This window comes from Monodelphis domestica, chromosome 1 (genome assembly GCF_027887165.1).
Source record: "Monodelphis domestica isolate mMonDom1 chromosome 1, mMonDom1.pri, whole genome shotgun sequence".
NCBI lineage: Eukaryota > Metazoa > Chordata > Mammalia > Didelphimorphia > Didelphidae > Monodelphis > Monodelphis domestica.
In genome coordinates, this window is record NC_077227.1 from 704,963,691 (window position 1) to 704,982,533 (window position 18,843).

Here is an 18,843-nt window from a genome sequence, read left to right on the forward strand (position 1 = left end):
CTGTCACTCACCAAGGGCCTATCATTAGAAATTGACTATTTTTTATGGACTTGACAAGATGACAAATCCCCATACTCCACATAAAGATCACAAAATATCCTAGGAAGCTTAAGGAATAAACTATAATGAAACTGGATTATTATAATAGTGGAAAGGGAAACAGTGAAAAAAAGAAAGGTATTGGAACCCAAAGACATGGGTTCAAATCCCACTTCTGACAATGACTATCAAGGTAACTTTGGGCAAGCCATTTGGACCTTGGCTTTTTATCTTTAAAATGAGGGGGTTGAACTAAATAGCATCTTAACATCCCTTCTAGCTCTAGATATGCAGTCCTATGTTATCCACAACCACCTGGACATAATATTGACCCACAAAAGCTTAAGAACAGCTTTTTAAATAGATATCACCAAAACAGATACTCATAATCTTTAAGTTCTTTGTAACAAAAGACCTTTCAAAATATGGCAGCCTAGTGGAGAAGATCAAAATCATGGAACCAGATGGAGTGTGTATCATCTCTGTATTGTGTATTGGTGTGTCCAATGGGAACTGTCTCACAGATACTTTTTTTTTAAGCTCTCTCTTCTGTCTTAGAATCCATACTGTGTATTGGTTCCAAGGCAAACGAATGGTAAGAGCTAAGCAATAGGAGTTAAGTGACTTCCCAGCATCACACAGCTAGGAAGTGTCTGAGGGTACATTTGAACCTAGGACCTCTTGTTTCTAAGTCTAGTGCTCTATCGACTGAGATTCCTAGCTGCCCCTTTACAGATATCTTTACTGAGACTACAGAAAATGTTCTTGCTCATTTCTATTCACGCCTAACTTTTAGTTAGCTACAAAAAAAGCAGTTATTTTATCCATCTATGCACTAGTCCTCAAAACCCTAAATATAAAAGAATAATACCAGAATATCAACTTGATCCAGGGCCACTTCTAACTGGACCTCATCAAAATATATGGAGAGAAGGAAATAATAATAATAATCGAGGAGGAATGTTTGGATCCAACTGGAAATTATTCTGTAGTATATTAAATATAAAAGAACAATAGAAGGATATAAACTCATCCCAGTGGGCGGAAATTTAGCCTAGCTGAAGCAACAAGGCATTATGAGGAAAAAAACAGGAGGTAGATTGTGCAAGGCAGGTAAAAACTTTGATGCCACCTTGACCACCACTTCCTTTGGCCCCCAGTGAAGATAAGTCAGGGCCCAGAGTCCAAGAACTCTGGGAATTGCAATGCCCTTCAGGCCACCATCTATGCTCCTGGCCCACCTCCCGTAGCCATGAAGAAGAGCAACCCTTGTGGACAAGATACCTGTTGGCTTCCATTCCAGGTGTTGCAGCCCCCCTCTCCTCTCCTCAGGAGCCACAGTTCCTCAAGACTCCGAAAAGAAAGTTCTCACTAGAATAACATCCGAAGTGGATACAGTTTTTAATCAGTGGAAAGGACATTAAGGAAGAGATATTATCATCTTCCTTGTTGCTGTGATCTAAGGACCATGGAGCCTTTCCATCTCACTTGCAGCTGAAACCTTCTATATGTGTTGTCTCCCCCATTAGAATGTGAGCTCCTTGGAAGCAAGGACTGGCTTGCCTTTCTGGTTTTATTCCCAGCCCTTAGCACAATGCTTGGCACATGGCAAGCTTGTGCGATGCTTTTTCATTCATTCATTCAGTACCATCGATGAAAGAAAAGTTGAAGAAAATAAGAGAGAGATTGATCTCCAGTTTATCCTGTCTATGGCCTATTTGTATATAATTGTTCACATGTTGTCTCAACCTTTAGCAGCTTAAGAGCTGGAACTGTCTTTTGCCTGTTTTTGTATCCTCAAGACTATTACAGCACCTGGCACATTTGTTGTTGTCCATTTGCTTTTCGGTTGTGTTTGACTCTTTGTGACCCATTTGTCATTTTCTTGGTGAAGATACTGGAGTGGTTTGACATTTAATTCTCCAGCTCATTTCTTAGATGAGGAAATAGAGGCAAATAGGGTAAAGTGACTTATCCAGGGTCCCACAACTAGTAAATGTCTGGAGCTAAATTTGAAATGAGGAAGATAAGTCTCCTAACTCCAGGCCCAGCACTTTACTGCACCACTTAGCCCTTTTGTGCCTGGAATATAGTAGGTATTTAATAAAGGCTTATTGGGGGCAGCTAGGTGACTTAATAGATAGAGAACCAGGCCTGGAGATAAGAGGTCCTGGGTTCAAATCTGGTCTCAGACACTTCCTAACTTCCCCAGTTAAGTCACTTAACCCCAATCACCTAATCCTAGTGATAACATTCTTCTGCTTTCAAACTGATGCTTAGTATCAATTCTAAGATAGAAAATGAGGTTTTTTTTAAATAAAATAATAGCATATTAATTTATTGCTTTAAATTTGAAAATGTAATATATACATTATCTCAGTAAACCTCACAACTTCCGTGTGAAATATAGAGAACATGTTGCAGATGAGGAAACGAAGGCTCAGAGAGCAGAATTGGAACCCAAAACTTCTCAACTCCAGCTCCATAATTCTGTACCCCACACCATGCCTCCTTTCCCATTGGAAGAGCTGACAAGTCTAGAAAGAAATGATTCTTGGGAAAGGGTGATAAGTGCAGGCAGGCAGTTGCATGAGGAAGGATGCTCTAAGCCCAGGAGGAGACCCCACTTTCCCCAGAACCCAGAGGTCTCATGGCTCCTGATCATAGTTTTATGCTAACCTAGAAATAAGGCTGGTTTTGTGAAAGGGGACCAGTTACTGTTTCCTAAAAGAAAAGGCAAGAGAGAGAAAATGAGAGGCCCTTGCTCCCTTGGGGGCTCCCCAAAGTTAACCAGAGATTAGGCGAAACTGATCTCCAAGAACTTCAAAGTGGAAAAGCAAGGCGTGCTGAAACCTATACAAGTGTGGGGTGATGGGGAGCTTTTCCAAGTTCTCTTTTTAGGTAGCCAGGCAGAGAAGCAAGAATATGAGAACGCTGTGGCCCATACCCTTCCCTCCTCTTTCTGAGCTGCCCCACACACGCCACCCGAGCTCCGTCCCTCCCCAATGGCCAGAGAGCCAAAAGACAGGAGGGTGTGACAGGAGACACAAAAGGACCCAGGTGGGGAAGAGGATGGCAAGGAAAGAAGAGAAGGCGGGAGAAGCTGTAGAGAGCTTTTGGCTGGGAAGTATGGAAACATTGCAGAAGATGCCCAAGGCCAGATGATGGAAAGCCAGGTTAAATAAGCCAGGGACACACATCTTCCCCAGGAAGAAGAAGGGAGAAAAGACTTTCTAAAACTGTGGTTCTGTGACAGAGGGGAATCGATCTAGGGGAAGGACTCCATGAATTCTGCTTTGAACCTATTCGGGTCACTTAGCTGGAGAACCTCCTTAGTCTTCATTCCTGGGGTCCCAAGAGATCCCTGAAGTAAGAAGAAGTTAGATCATTTCAATAAGGATGGAGAGTGGGGACAAGGGACCAGAACCCACTGTCAGCACTCTCGCTGTCCAGTGGCAAGTTACAGAGCAAGTAAGATTGCCTGCTAAATAATGAATAGAAAATGTGGTGGCAAAAACATGAGATGAAGGAAGTCCATTACTTGTGAGAGGCAAGAGAACTGGGTTCAAATCCTGCCTTTGTAACTTACTTAGTGGCGAGTCACTGTCTCTCTCAGAAACATCTCTACTAGGAAGGGCTTGGATCAGACCATCCCCAAGGGCCCTTTCAGCTTTTAAAAATCCTATGGGCCCTCTCCAATTGGAGCAGAATGTCCATCTGAACAAGACTTGGGCCATCTCTATTTTCACTAGGTAAATCCAGGCCCCCAGAGCACAGAGAATAAAGATTGTAAAACTGGGGGGCTTGCATCAGCGAGGCTCCCTTTGCTGTATGGCCACTACATTTCCCCCCTCCCCTCTTCTCACATAAAGCAGTGCTCCCATTCCCTCCCCCTCCATCCAGCCCTCTCCTCCATGTTCCCTGTCTGTGACATGCACCTATCGCAAGCAAACCCCACGCAGATTCTTGACATATTTTCCATTTCCTTTGCAGCCAAGAAATTCACATTTTGCAGGAAGTGAAATTGCGACCCAGCTGAGGAACAACCCAATTTCTGAAGGTAGGTTGAACCAGCCATCTGGAATTTGAGGGTTGTCTGCGGAAGTTGGCAAGGCTCGCCAACCTTGTGCCCAGAGATGCCCCTTAAAGAACTGTGAGCCAGCAGCGGCGGCAGCTCAGGAAAAGAGGAGAGGGGAAAGTTGGGGAGGGTGGAACTTCCTCCTCCTCCTCCTTTGGCCTCCCAACACTCCAGCCTCCCTTCCTCAACCACCCTCCTTCGTTTCCTGGGCTGTCTCTCCGGCCGAGCTAATTAGAGCTGCCAGCTGCCTCCCCAGGAGAATGCTTTACACTTAGCCACTGCTCATCAGCACAAGGCCAGATGGACCACTGGAACAGGCCAAGCTTTGAGAAGGGGCCAGCTCGTGGAGGGAAGTGATTTTTTTTTCAGCGCCCAGCCAAAGGCTTCGATTCTGAGACTTCTCTTTAACCTGCCCAAATGTTATCCTGAAGCAGCTGCCTAAAGTAACTTTCTGTACACACGCCCCAGTCATAATGGACCAGTTTGTTTCCCTGAAAAGGCCCTCTGGGTAGTTTGTTTAAAAGCAACAAACAAGATTTCTTTTTCCAAGATCCTTCCTTTTTTTCCTCCCTTTTTTAAGTGTCACCACTGTAGTCTGGTTCTTTCTTTGAGGGCCATATCTGCTCTTGCCTCTCTCTGAAGAGGGGAGGGCTCTGGGAGACATCTGAGAGTCCAGGGGAGCCCAGCCCTTCTCCTTATCTCCCTTTTTTCTGCCTTGCTTTCCCCTTGCCTCATTAGGAGAGTTATTTACATGAAAAACAGGCTATTCAGTTCCCTGGGAGCTTGCCTTCTCTGCCCATTGGTCTCTCCTGAGGTCACCATCCTTTGCTTTTGCAAGGATCACAGCAGAAACCTATCTCGGGCATCTCTAATGTTATTAGTGACCATGCCAGCCAAGATAAGGGTCGTCCAGCCTGGGGCAGCAGGGTGAAAAAAGCCCAGCTTCTGCAGGGGTCAGGAAGGAATTTTCCCCTAGTGGGCAGCCTCATACAATTAGCCACTTGTGTGCTTTGGTTGTTTTTTTGGCTGTCCTTTGAAATCTGAGGCCCAGGCCACTGCTGGACGCAGGATGCTGGATGGAAGACGCTGGATCGGATGGGCCAGTTCCTCAAGCTGGGCCTGGAAAGCCAGGTGTGAGTGGAGCTAGATCTCAGGGAGTGTGGAGTGGGAATTTTCCAGTGAATTTCCCAGCAGCAGTAATCTCATTGGGACAGAGGCAGATTTCAGCAGGAATCGGTTCGACAATTTCCCCCAGAATGTTATGGTGACTTCACGTGGGTTTTCAGTGGTTTGTCTGGAGCTTGAAGTCCCACTACAGGGGAAATGGAAGGGTCTCCACTTGGTGGTTGGTTCACCCTGTGCCATTCCTCAGACCCTGAGGAGTTTACAGACGAGAGCTGCTCAGAAGGATGTCCATAGGAATGAGATTTCACGCAGGGACTTAGACCAGGACATGAGTTAGAGCACAGAGCGAGCCCTCTCTCCTGGGAGACCGGCCATGGGCAAAATCATCATTCCTTCACGAGGGCCAAAGCCACTTCACAGAGACATCCGAATCTGAAGGAAATGGGGCTACTCGGTAGCCAAAAGCGAGGGATTTGGTGTAGACATTTCTGCAGTCCCTTCCAACTACAAATCCTGGGACTGCAGGACCACAAAGCTCTCCTTGTTGCAGCTCCAAGACCTTGAAATTACTCTTGCCTGAGGTCTTTGTGAACTTTTCAAGCTCCCTGAAGACAGGAGCTCAATGTTCTACTACTGTTTTCTTACTCATCTACCAAGGGAAGGCCTGGGATGGTGGAAAGGGCACAGGATTTGGGCTTATATTAATAACAACAACTCCCATTTGGAGCATGCAAAAGGCTTTTCCCACTTCAGGCCCCTTGGCATACATGGATGGTATACAGATTAATGACCCCATTTTATGGATGAGGAAACTGAGATGAGAAAACCAAAGCAATTTCCTTAGGATCATACTGGTAGGAGAGATTTAAACTAGGATATGAACAGGTATTAATAACAGATATTAAACTAGGCCATAAAGGTCTGCTGCTATTGTCTCTCCAGTATGCTGTATATTAATCATAGCATCGTGGATTTTTAAGAACTAGCAGGGTCTTTAGAGCAGTGGTGTCAAACTCAAATAGAAATAGATCCCTGTGGACCCTCATGTGGACTTTGTTGTTGTTCAGTCCTGTCTGACTCTCTGTGACCCTGTTTGCCATTCCCTCCTCCAGCTCATTTTATAGATGAGGAAACTGAGGCAATTAGGGTGAAATGACTTGCCTAGGGTTGCATAGCTCATATCTGAAACTAGATTTTAACTCACGTGAATGAGTCTTCCTGGTTCCAGGTCTTGCACTCTATCCACTATACCACCCATCAGGCTGACTTAGAAAACCACAAATTAACATTACCTGATTTTATATTTTTTTCATTATTTTGTTCAACACTTCCCAATTGCATATTAAACTGATTCTCTAGCAACAAGCAGCCAGAGTTGGACACCTCTGCTTGTCGCCCTTCCTCAAATCCACCCTGCTCCATTTAATCTATAGAGACACTGAGGTTTAGGATGAGAAATGACTTATATAAGATCACATAGCTCATTTGTGCAGGACCAGCATTCAAACCTAGATCTTATTCATACAATTCATTGTCCTTGGGCTCTTTTATGATCATAGCCAGCTCTTAGATGTCATTTCAAGCATATCATATCATAAACATGCTCATCATTGTACAGTACTTTGCAAATATGATCTCATTTGATCCTCACAACATCAAGGTAGATGCTAATATTATAGATTTTACAAAGGGAGGAGCTAAAGCTAAGAGATTAAACTCAAGTCGTCCTGACCCTAGGCTGGATGCAATATCCACTGTGCCACGTAGCCGCCACTAGCTAAGAGATTAGGAGATTTGCCCAAAGTCACATAGCTAGTAAATATGTGCATTTGAACTCAAGACTCCCCAATTTCAGGTTCAGTTCTCCACTCACTGCATCCCCCAGCAGATGAGCAGCTCTCCTACTTGTTAGCTGAGGCAGGGAAGCCTGAATCGAATGGCTAACCTCCAAGCATCTTTGGACTCATAGTTTCAACCTGCCCTCCAGAATGAAATGACCAGCATAGTGATTTTGGATAAGTCATTTATCTCAGAACTCAACAAGTCTGATAGCTCCCGCCTTTTTAGGTCTGATGTTCTTGCTCTGTAAAACAAGAGGGTTGAACATAACACAACCTAAGTCGGAGACTAACATTCTGTGCTCTAAGGTTCCTTCCAGTTCTAACATGTTATTGCATAGCCTCTGAATAACTGTTTTAATAACTCTAATAATATAAGGGTAAAAATAAGGGGTAAGGGAGAAAAAGGGGTGCAAGCAGAGACAAGAGCCAGAGCCTCTACAGCCTGCCTACGGGAGCCCCAGCAAAGACCCCTCCTGAAGTGAGATCAGCCCATTTATAGGCCAACCCCCATCAGGATGTAAGAAAAGGAAACCCTGGGAAGACTAGAGAATGCTGGGGGCCATAGTCCCCTGGGATACAATTTTTTTTAAGCATACAATAATGACTAGTTCTGGGGCAGCTAGGTTGCTCAGTGGATAGAGTATGGAGGTCATAAAGGGGAGGTCCTGTATTCAAATCTGACCTCAGGTACTTCCTAGCTATATGACCCTGAGCAAGACACTTAACCCCCCACTGCCTAGCCCACACTTCTGCCTTGAAAACAGTACACAGTAGTGATTCTAAGATGGAAGGGAAGAATTTTTTTAATGACTAGAGCCACTGAGAAAAAACTAAAAAAGCATGAGCCCCTTGAGGGAAGGAGCTATGTCTTTGTTTTTCTTTGCATCACCCCCCACACATACCTAGCACATAGTGGTGCTTAATAATTGCTTGTAGCTGCCTGACTCCAAGAGAGGGAAAGTGCCAGAACCAAAACTTATAACACTGGGAGAGAGAAAAGACATCTCTTTCTCCTCCACTTCTGTCAACACTGACATCCCTGAGATAATCATGCAGCTAGTGGCACCCAGCCTAGAGTTGAGAAGGTCTGGATTCCAGTCCACCCTGAGACTTGTGACCCTGGGCAAGTCATTTAACTTTTGTCAGCTAATAAGTATTTGAACTCAGATCTTACTTCCAAGCCTCATACCATGTATTTTGCTGCTACTCAAGGACTCTCCTTGCTCTACCAGGCTGGCTGTCCCATCTCCCACAGGAAGCCTTCCCCAACCTCTCAATTCCAGGACCTTCCCTCTGTTCATGGTTTCCTAATTGGCTTGTCTAGAGCTTTCCTTTGTATGTTGTCTCCCCTGTTAGACTGTAGGCTCCTCAAAGACAGGGACTGGGGTTTTTTGCACATTTTTGCATCCCCAGAACTAAGCACAGTTCTTGACACACAGTAGGAGCTTAATCAATATTTACTGATTGACCAAGCAACAAAAATGGAATCAGGGATGAGGCTACAACTGTATAACAATAGCTTTCTCCATTGGCTGTTTCTTTGTTTGTTTTTTAACCCTTACCTTCCATCTTAGAATCAATACTATGTATTAGTTCCAGGGCAGAAGAGCAGTAAGGGCGAGGCAATGGGGATTACATGACTTGCTCAGGGTCACACAGCTAGGAATTGTCTAGGGCCATATTTGAACCCAAGACTTCCCATCTCTGGGCTTGACTCTCAATCCACTGGGCCACCTGGCCCATATTGTCAATTCTCTTTCAGAGCATCCTAAAACATTAAAGTTTAAATGGAACTTAGACACCATTCTACTTCAACCTCCCCATTTTATAGGTAAATAAACTGAGGTCCAAAGGGGTGTGCCTTGTCCAAGACCACTCTCCAAGTCATGTGCATAGCTCAAACTTGAACCCAGATCTCCCAACCTACTGTCAGCTCTGAGTTCTTTGACACCTGTTTCCTCGGCCATGTCCAACTGAGCTTATCCGGAGGACAGGCCACCATTTTCCTGAGTCTTTTCAGACATGCCCTCCCAATTCTTCTCATGTGCTAAGCCTCTGAATGAGGGTACCTGCTTGGGAGACTGGGTAGCTATTTCCTCTGATCAGAGCAAGAATGTCACAGTGAATTCAGCCTTTGCAATGGGAGTGCTGCTGTGTTTCTGACCCAAGTGGTGAGAGGCTGTCCCAAAAAAAAAGGGCTTCTTTATGTGACTTAATGAGTATGGCTGTGATAACGTAGCTGGCTTTGGCCTGGTTTATTTTATTTTGGCAAAGAACCCCTGCCCATTTAAACAGCAGTAAACAGGCCTTAGAGTTGAGGCTTGAGTCAGCATAAGTGACTCATTGTTGTCCAAGGGCAAGCCGCGAATGCCAAAGAGCCGTGTGTGTTCATTTTGGCCGCAGAGACAGAGGCTGGTATCAGTCAGAGGCTCATTTCATTGAGCAGAGTTGTGAAACCACGGAGGAATTCTAGAATGTCAGCCCAAACTAGCCAGCACCTCGGAGAGGCAGCCAGATTAAGAGGCAGATCAAACTGTGGCTGCCCCCCGTTTTTAAAAAGGAGCCCAAGAGTAACGAGACACTGCCCAGCTCAACTGGAGGGACCCTACCCTATGATCTCCCCAGCGGATAAATCCTAGAATCCCAGGGCTGTAGCTCTGGAGCTGAAAGGGACCTGAACAGTCACCTAGCTTCACCCCCTCATTGTGCAGAGGTCCAGAGACAGTTATGAAGTGGAAAGAGTCCTCGGGCTGGAGTCAGGAAGACCTGAGTTCAAATCTGCCCTCAGATACCAGCGGTATGACCTGGGCAAGACATTTAACTTCTGCTTCCTCAGTTTCCTCATCTATAAAATGGGGATAATAATACCATTTACATCCCAGAGTTGTTGTGAGACTCAGATGATCTAATACATGGAAAATGCTTAGTAAACCTTAAAGTGTTCTTTAAATGCTAGCTATTATGATGGTGGCAGTGGTCGTTCAGTCATTTTCAGTTGTGTCTGACTCTTCGTGACCCCATTGGGATTTTCTTGGCAGAGATACTGGAGTGGTTTGTCATTCCCTTCTGCAGTTCATTTTACAGATGGGAAACTGAGGCAAACAGGGTGAAGTGACTTGCCCAGGGTCACACAGCTAGTAAGCATCTGAGGACAAATTTGATTTCAGAAAGATGAGTCTTCGTGACTCCAGGCCCAGTGTGCCATCTAGCTGCATTATGTTATAGAAAATGTTTCAAGATGGTAGAGAAGTGTAGATTGCAAATTGAGGGGCCAGCCTTGAATAGTAGAAAAGGTACTTACTCACTGTACTGAGTCACGAAGCATAAGTCTGAGGCCTGACTCAGTGATCCCAAGCAAGTAATGGTAAGTGGTAAGGAAGCAATCCAATTTGGGCCCAATTTGAAGACTTGGATCTGCTTATGAATACACTCAGTTGTTGTTTAGCCCCCTCAGCTTTAAGGGAATGTCTGTCAGGACACTCGACTGATGCTGGAAATAAGTGGAGCAGACATGCGTTGAAGCCAACTCCTGGAAGTTTGTGTGACAGAGTATGGGGCAGTTGTTGAGAAGAGACTTGAATGAATGCCACAGTTTTAATGATGACTGGTGGTATGAGCCAGTCAGTACACATTCATTAAGCACGTACTCTGCTCCAGACACCACATGGAACACCAGGATTACAAAGAAAAACAACGACGTGGTCCTTGTCTTCCGGGAGCTCACAATCTATTTAACAGAGGAAACAATGCAAATAACTGTACACACAAGAGATGTGCTGGAAGAGGAAGGGAATCTCACAGGGAAGGAGGGTAGGAAAGGCATCCTATAGGGGGCTGGATTTAAGCTGAATCTTGATAGAAGCCAAGGCATCTAGGAGGCAGAGAGGAGAAGGGAGGGAGTCCAAGCATGGAGGACAGCCAGTGCTTTGAAAACCCTTACATTCTGTCTTAAAATTAATACTAAGTATCTCATTTGATTGGAATCCAGGGAACCACAGGAAAACTTAAATGAACAGATGCAGGGTCAAGGAAGTAGAAGCAGAAAGCCAATATAGAGATAATTATTCTAGTGATGGAAATGGGAAGAGCACCTACAACAAATGGAAACTGAGTATGGTATAATTAATTATACTGGCTAAGTTTGGTTCAGAGATATAGGAATGTGCTTCTCTTCCCTTTAAAAAAAAAACTCCTGCTTTCTGCATTAGTATCATTGCTAAGGCATAAAAGCAGTAAAGGCTAGGCAATTGGAATTAAGTGGCTTGCTCAGGATAACACAGCTAAAAAGTATACGTGGTCAGATTTGAAACCAGGTCCTCCTAATTCCAGGCATGGGGCTCTATCCACTGAGCCACCTAGCTACCCTCTTCAGACTCTTTACAGAGTCAAGAAATGGACTGTTTTGTGAAACAATAGCAAGGTCAGTGTCACTAGATCACGGAATACTTAAAGGGATAATAAGTCTTGGAAAGATAGGAGGGGGCATATTCTAAAGGTCTTTAAATGCTAAAAAGTGTGTTTTATATTTGATCCTACAGGTAATGGGGATTCACTAGAGTTTGTCGAGTCAAGAGAGTGATACAGTCAGGTCTGAACTTCAGGGACATCACTCTAGCAGATTCGTGGAGCACAGATTAGAATGTGGAGAGACTTAACCAGCCAGAATACTGTTACATATTGCAACAGAGAAGGATTCATTTTGTATCTACCTATCCATGTACAACTTATCTCCTCAGATACAATGTGAAGGCAGAAACTGTTTCCTAGCACAGTGCCTGGCATATAATGGGCACATGATAAATATGTGTTGATTAATTGATTGACCGGATCCCCTGGCAATTTGAGAGTATATTCAGGGTACTCACTGGGAAGTTCAGATTGCCTTCATCCCCCTAAAGTGAACTACCTTTGAAGGAATGATTGAAAATGAATGCAGCTTGCAAGGTCAGAAGCTCCCAGCTTGGGATCCAGCCTATGAGGTTGAGGGCATGCTGGAAGACCAATAATACTAAGTAAATGAATAGATGGATGAATAGACAGACGAAGGAAGGAAGGAAGGAAGGAAGGAAGGAAGGAAGGAAGGAAGGAAGGAAGGAAGGAAGGAAGGAAGGAAGGAAGGAAGGAAGGAAGGAAGGAAGGAAGGAAGGAAGGAAGGAAGGAAGGAAGGAAGGAAGGAAGGAAGGAAGGAAGGAAGGAAGGAAGGAAGGAAGGAAGGAAGGAAGGAGAAAAGAAAGAAGGATAGGGTGGAAAGAAAAACCAAAGGACACTGTCACTTCAGGTTGCCATGAGAATCTGATAAGATAAAATGCAGGATGATGAAGTGGAAATTAATCAATCCTTCCTTATGATGGTATAGCTCTTTGTCTTTCCATTTTCTTAGTTCATTTTTATTAAACCCAAATCTTGTGCAATCTCATCAAGAGCCAGGAAAAAGGATATTCAGAGACTGAGAAATGTATGACCATATACATTTTTCTACTTGCTCCAATGTCTTATTGGTATGTTTCCTTCAGTCACAATTCCCAGAGGGTGATGCACATGTTCAGAAAATGTTCAGAATAAATATGGTCAAAATGAATGCAAAGTTATTTAAGAACACATTAACAGGACAGCAAGGTGGCTCAGTGGATAGAGAGCCAGGCCTGGAGACAAGAGGTTCTGGGCTCAAATATGGCATCACATACTAGTAAGTATGTGCTAGCTGTATGAGCCTGGGCAAGTCTAGCCTGATTATACTTTGTATAAATTTTAAGACAGAATGTCTTTTAAGACAGAAGCTCACAATATAAATTGTATAAATTTTAAGATAGAAGGTTTCATTTTTTAATAAGAGCACACTAACACCTAAGAAAAGGAGGAAAAAGCCCCCCTGAAATAAGGTAGCACCTTAGATGACCCTTCAAAGGAGCTAAGGTTTCCACAAAGAACATCGGATTTGTAGACAGGTGACTTGTGTTCAAATTCTGCCTCTAGGGCAGCTGGGTAGTTCAGTGTGTTGAGAGCTAGGCCTAGAGACGGGAGGTCCTAGGTTCAAATCTGGCCTCAGACACTTCCCAGTTGTGTGACCCTGGGCAAGTCACTTGACCCCCATTGCCTAGCCCTTACCACTCTTCTGCCTTGGAGCCAATACACAGTATTGACCCAAGACGGAAGGTAAGGGTTTAAAAAAAAAACAAAAAAAAAACAAATTCTGCCTCTATTTTTATTACCAGCATAACCTTAGGGAAATTACTTCTTTCTATTCCTCATATGTAGAAGAGAAAATTGGCCTAGATGATCTCTAAGGTCCCTCACAGTTCTAAATATTATGATGCTGTCATGCCTGTCTCAACTCTGGGGTAAAGCGCTAGAATACAGCTAGAATATAACCCAAAGGTCACAGCTCTCCAATACAGTCTGGGATGACAGATCTTGGAATCAGTTCCAGGGGCAACTTGACAACCCTGATGCTAGAATTCCATCCTTGTATCCCTTCATCCCTTCCTCCCTCCATCTGCCCATCCCTCCCTCCCACCATCCATACATCCAATTATCCATCCAAGAAAAGTTGACTAAGCACTTGCTAGTTACAGGGTCCTATCCTTAAAGCTGGGGGAATGTGGGGTTTAGTTAAACAAAGCCCCTGCCTTTGTGGAGCTTCCAGTTTCCTTAGGAGGAACGGGACAGAAATATCTATAACTGTAATACAGAATAGCTCATGGCAAATGCATTTGAGAAGCGTAACCCCCAAATGCTGTTGGGGAGGGACTGGAGACCAGCACAATTGGTAGAATTAGAGCTTGGGTATTTAGAGCAAACACAGTCCATCAGAACTCCAGCTAATGGCTCTGAGTAATGACTCTAGAGCTAAGAATTTCTGCATCCAGTGGTTATTCTCGTGTGCTGTACAAGCACCACAGAGATGCTAAGAAAATGGGGTTTCCTTTTTCATGGTGGCTCTGGAGGAAGAAAAACCATTTGGCCTCCATTGCCATTGGAGCCAGAGGGGTTCTGTCCAAGGCAGTGTTTCTCCAGCGCTCACGCTGCCAGGGACTCCTTACCCACATGTAGACCTGATGGGTGTCAGCACTTGCCAGATGTTGATGCACAAGCAGGGTTCTCCCCTCCTCTGAGCCGCCACGGGGAGTCCTAGGTGAGGCTTGAAAGGTCAACATGGTGGTTTAAGGTTTTCAGACCCCTTTCCTCGAAACATAAGAGGAAGCCTGGCAAATTGGCAACAGGGCTAGCCTCAGAGCCAAGAACACCTGAATTTAAGTTTGACCTCTGGAGCATACTGGCTGCGTGAACCTGGGAAAGCCACTGGGCCCCTCCATGCACTGGAGGCTGATGGCACAAAGTGCTTCCCTGCTTTTGGAGAGTGAGCGGTCTCCCTCGTGAGCTCCCTATGCCAATGAAAACCGATCCAGTCCTTACCCTTTCCTCATAGTAACCAGAGCGTAGGCTATGCAACTCTTATCGTGCCCATTTTGCAAGTGAAGAAACACTTAGAGAGACTGCATAATTTAGGATCATAAGATTTAAACCAACAAGGGAACATCCATCATTCATTCATTTCAGTTCTGTTCTACTCTTCAGAACCCCATTTGGGGTCTTCTTGGCACAGATACTGGAGTAGTTTGCCATTTCCTTCTCCAACTCATCTGGTGGATGAGGAAACTGAGGTAAACAGAGTTAAGTGACTTTCGCAAGATCACACAGCTAGTTAAATATCTGAGGCCAAATTTGAGATCAGGAAGATGAAATTTCCTGACTCCAGCTCTGGCACTCTGGCCACTGCACCACCCAGCTGGCACACTAGGGATCACAGAGATCATCTAATCCATCCCTTTCATTTTATAGATGGCAGAACTGAGTCTGAGGTCACAGGAGTGGCAAAATGGAGGTTTGAGCCCAGATCATCTGACCATCTGATAGATCTGACGTTCTTTCCACTGTATACCAAAGGTCACACAGCTAGCAGGAGGATTAAATGCTAGCGATAAGAAGTTTCCAATTGTCTCCAGAGCTGTTTCAAGCCCCGGCAGTCCCTGCAAAGCTGGAGAGTATTCAGTCTCAAGAGATCAACCAAGGAATCACAAGACTAAGGTTATATAGCCAACTTATTGGGTCATGGTTCTGCTAATTCACTAAAGAAGAGGGAAGAAGGGGTTGTCAAGCCAGCAATTCATTTTCTCATGTATAAAGTAGTAAGGATCAAAGGAGGATGGAACTATATATGAAGACCATTGAGCTGTACCCTTATAGAATGTTTCCCAGCATCAAATGTTGCTGCCTCACACTTAGAGCCTCTAAGGGCGATCGGTGCCAATAATAGTGTCCCCATTTTACAGGTGAGAAAACAGTCTCAGAGAAACTCTGACTTGCCCCCATTTCTCCCAGCTAGGAACCTGGAACTGAAACTAGGTCTTCTGTCTCTAAGTCTAGTGTTCCTTCCAAAACACCAGGCCATCTCTCTCCAATGATTTCCAAGCTCTAATTTCTGAACCTCTAAACACTACAATTAGATGTGGAAGTTATCTAAGGAAATCTGTAAGCATAGGTCCCAGGGGGAATTGGTATTAGCTCCCACAGCCTTAATAGGCCAATGTTTCCAAAGGGCAGTGCTCATACTTTCCCAGATAGCAAATGTAGAAGTGATGAGAATTAACACTCAGGGATTGGTACTCTTTGAGAGTTGACAGAGACCCTTCTGCACAATGGCTCTAAGAGGAAGATAGCAGAACAATGACTATACCCATTTTACAGATTCTAGACTCATAGACTTGGAGCCAGAAGGGACCTTCAAGTTCATTTAGTCTAACCCCCTCATTTTGCAAAGAAGGAAGATGGAACCTAGAAAAGTTAAGTGACTTACCCAAGGACACACAAGCAGTGTGTGGCAGACAAAATTCAAAACCAGAACCTCTGACTCCAAATACAACAGATTTCCCACTATTCCACTCTTTAAAATCCAGAGAAGTGGAGGTAGCTAGGTGACTCAGTGGATTGAGAGTCAGGCCCAGAGAGGAGGTCCTGGGTTCAAATCTGACCTCAGACAATTTCCTTGCAGTTTGACCCTGGGCAAGTCACTTATTGTCTAGCCCTTACCACTCTTCTGCCTCAGAATCTATACACATTGTTTTGATTCCATTCAAATCTGCCTTGGAACCAATACACAGTACTGTTTCCAAGATGGAAGGTAAGGGTTTTTAAAAATAAAATAATTTGCCCCTGAATTCCCCAAACCAGTGTTTATGGATCCTGCCAGTAATTTTCTTCCCCTCCCCCCCCAAACCCTTACTTTCTGGCTTAATGACTTCTCTAGGCAACTGGGGCTAAGTGATTTGCCCAATATAACAGAGCTGGGAAGTGTCTGAGGTCAAATTTGAACCCAGGACCTCCTATCTCTGGGCCTGGTTCTCAATCCACTGAGCCATCTAGCTTCCCCTGAACTAGTGCATCTCCCAAATCTTTTTAAAAATTTGATTGGTAGCTTTTCTTTTCTATCGCTTTATTTCTCAATACCACCCCCCACATTCCTCTCTGTTACCTAGAGATCTATCCCTTAAAGCAAAGGTTCAAAAAATAGAAGGAAAAACAGTTAAGGGAAACTAATCAACATTATCAATGAAGTCTGACAGTATGAGTGATCCAGACCTTCATCGATGTAGCCCAATGGATAGAGTGCCAGGCCTGTAGAAGGGAGGACACTTTCTAGTTGGGCGACCCTGGGCAAGTCACTTAACCCCAATTGTCTGGCCCTTATTGCTCTTCTGCCTTGGAACTGATACTAAGATAGATGGTAAGAGTTGAAGAAGAAGGAAGAGAATAAGGAGGAGGAGAGGGAAGGGAAGCACATTGTTATATCTCGGAGTCAAACAGTCATTATACTTATAACACACTCAGTTTCCATTTGTTGTAGGTGTTCTTCTCATCTCCATCATTAGAGTCATTATGTGTAAATTGGCATCCTGCTTCTACTTCCTTCACTCTGCATATGTTCACTCTTGTCTCCCTGTATTCCTTTACATCACATGAAATAACTTAGGTAAAGCAGTGTGTACTCCTTAAAGCACTCTTTAAATGCTATCTGTTATCCTAATTCATAATCATAATTATTATTTGTAAATAATCTTTCCCATTTTTGCAACATGGTACTATTCCATTTATTCACATACAACAATTTGATAAGCTAGTCTGCCCCAATGGTTCTACCATATATCTTTGAGAGTGCTGGCACGAGTCAGAAAAAGTGAGCCTTGGGTCTTGGCTCCACAAGCTGTTTGACCAATGTGACCATTCTCTAAATTCTAGTTTCCTCCCACATAATATGGAAATAGGCATCCTTGCACCATGTACCTCATTTGACTGGAAGAGAGTATTTGTAAACCACAATGTGCTGGAAAAAAGAATTATTAGGCTCTTGTGCTCCAGTGAGGCATAAAGGTGTTTCTTAAACTTTAAGGTACCATCATATATATATATATGTATATATATATATATATATATACACACACACTATATAAGGAGAGTAAGTGTTAAATCTGTAACGATGCCTTAGAGATTGGTTAGTTTAAGCTCCTCATTTTATAGGTAGAGAAACTGAAGTCCAAAGAGAAGATGTTGGTGAACCTATGGCATATGTGCCAAAAGGGGCACTAAGAACCCTCTGTAGAGGCACACATACTGTCGTCCTCACCCCAGTACAGAGTTCACTACTAGAAAGCCAGCAGGGGGCTGGACTGTACGCCCTCTCCACACATGCCTGAGGACATTTTTAATTTCATTCATCCCTCTGCCCAGCAGCCCAATGGGAGCACTTTCTCCCTCCCCTGTCTGGGGTCAGGTGCAGGGTGGAGGAGGCAGTTTGGGCACTTGGTCACTGAAAAGTTCACCATCACTGAATTAAGCTCAGGATATAAATAAGGGTAAATGAGGATTTAAACCTAGGTCCTGTGATTCCAAATCCATTGCTCTTTCCAATACAAATGATAATAATGATTATTTGTTGTTGTGGGACATCTAAAGCATGATGAGTTGCTCAGAAGGGTAGACATGGGTTGCCTGTTGGGGTTCCGTAAATAGAAGAAGAAGAAGGAAGCAAAGTCTATGGAGCTGAAGTTTAAGAATGCCCCAAATGGGAGCAATTAAGTGGCTCAGTGTATTGAGAACCAGACCTAGAGACAGGAAGTGCTGGGTTCAAATATGGCCACAGACACTTCCTAACTGTGTAACCCTGGGCAAGTCATTTAACCCCCATTGCCTAGCCCTTACTGCTCTTCTACCTTGGGACCAATACATGTTTTTGATTCTCAGGTGGAAGATAAGGGTTTTTTTAAACTTCTCCAATTGTTTCTTGAGGCCTCCCCTTTGATGGGACAGGAATCTGAGCCCTCCTCTATTCAGCACCACCCCTTATTCCAGCACTGCTACCAAAAGGATGAAGAGGTTGCTTCAGAATGTAGACACAAGTGGCTCCTGAAACTAACAACAGCCCCACTCCGATTGAGCCACATTCTGGGTAGAGGAAGAAGCCCCTCTACTGGTCAGCAAGTGGAATAGAATGGGAACAGTGCCCTTGGAATGGTTGAGCTGGGAGAAACCTCCAATGGGCAATCACTCTGTACTTGATGGTCCAGATCATCCCAGAAAGACATGGGATGAAGTCCTGCAATACAATGGCCCTTTGTCCATCTCAAGTCATAAGAGGCTTGGGTTGTTAATGCCAGAAGAGAGTTTAGAGAACATCTGCCTTCATTTAGCAGGTAAAGAGAGTAAAAG

General features: G+C 44.2%; 1 protein-coding gene across 1 annotated transcript in view; it reads left to right on the plus strand.

The window, feature by feature from the left end:
• The first annotated feature begins 2,709 nt into the window (after positions 1–2,709).
• The window catches only part of ZNF469 (zinc finger protein 469), a 37,329-nt gene continuing 21,195 nt past the window's right edge, over positions 2,710–18,843 (plus strand). Inside the window, exon 1 of the mRNA XM_056810692.1 lies at positions 2,710–4,099. The gene's annotated coding sequence lies outside the window, so the exon portion shown is untranslated. The remainder of the gene's footprint in view (positions 4,100–18,843) is intronic.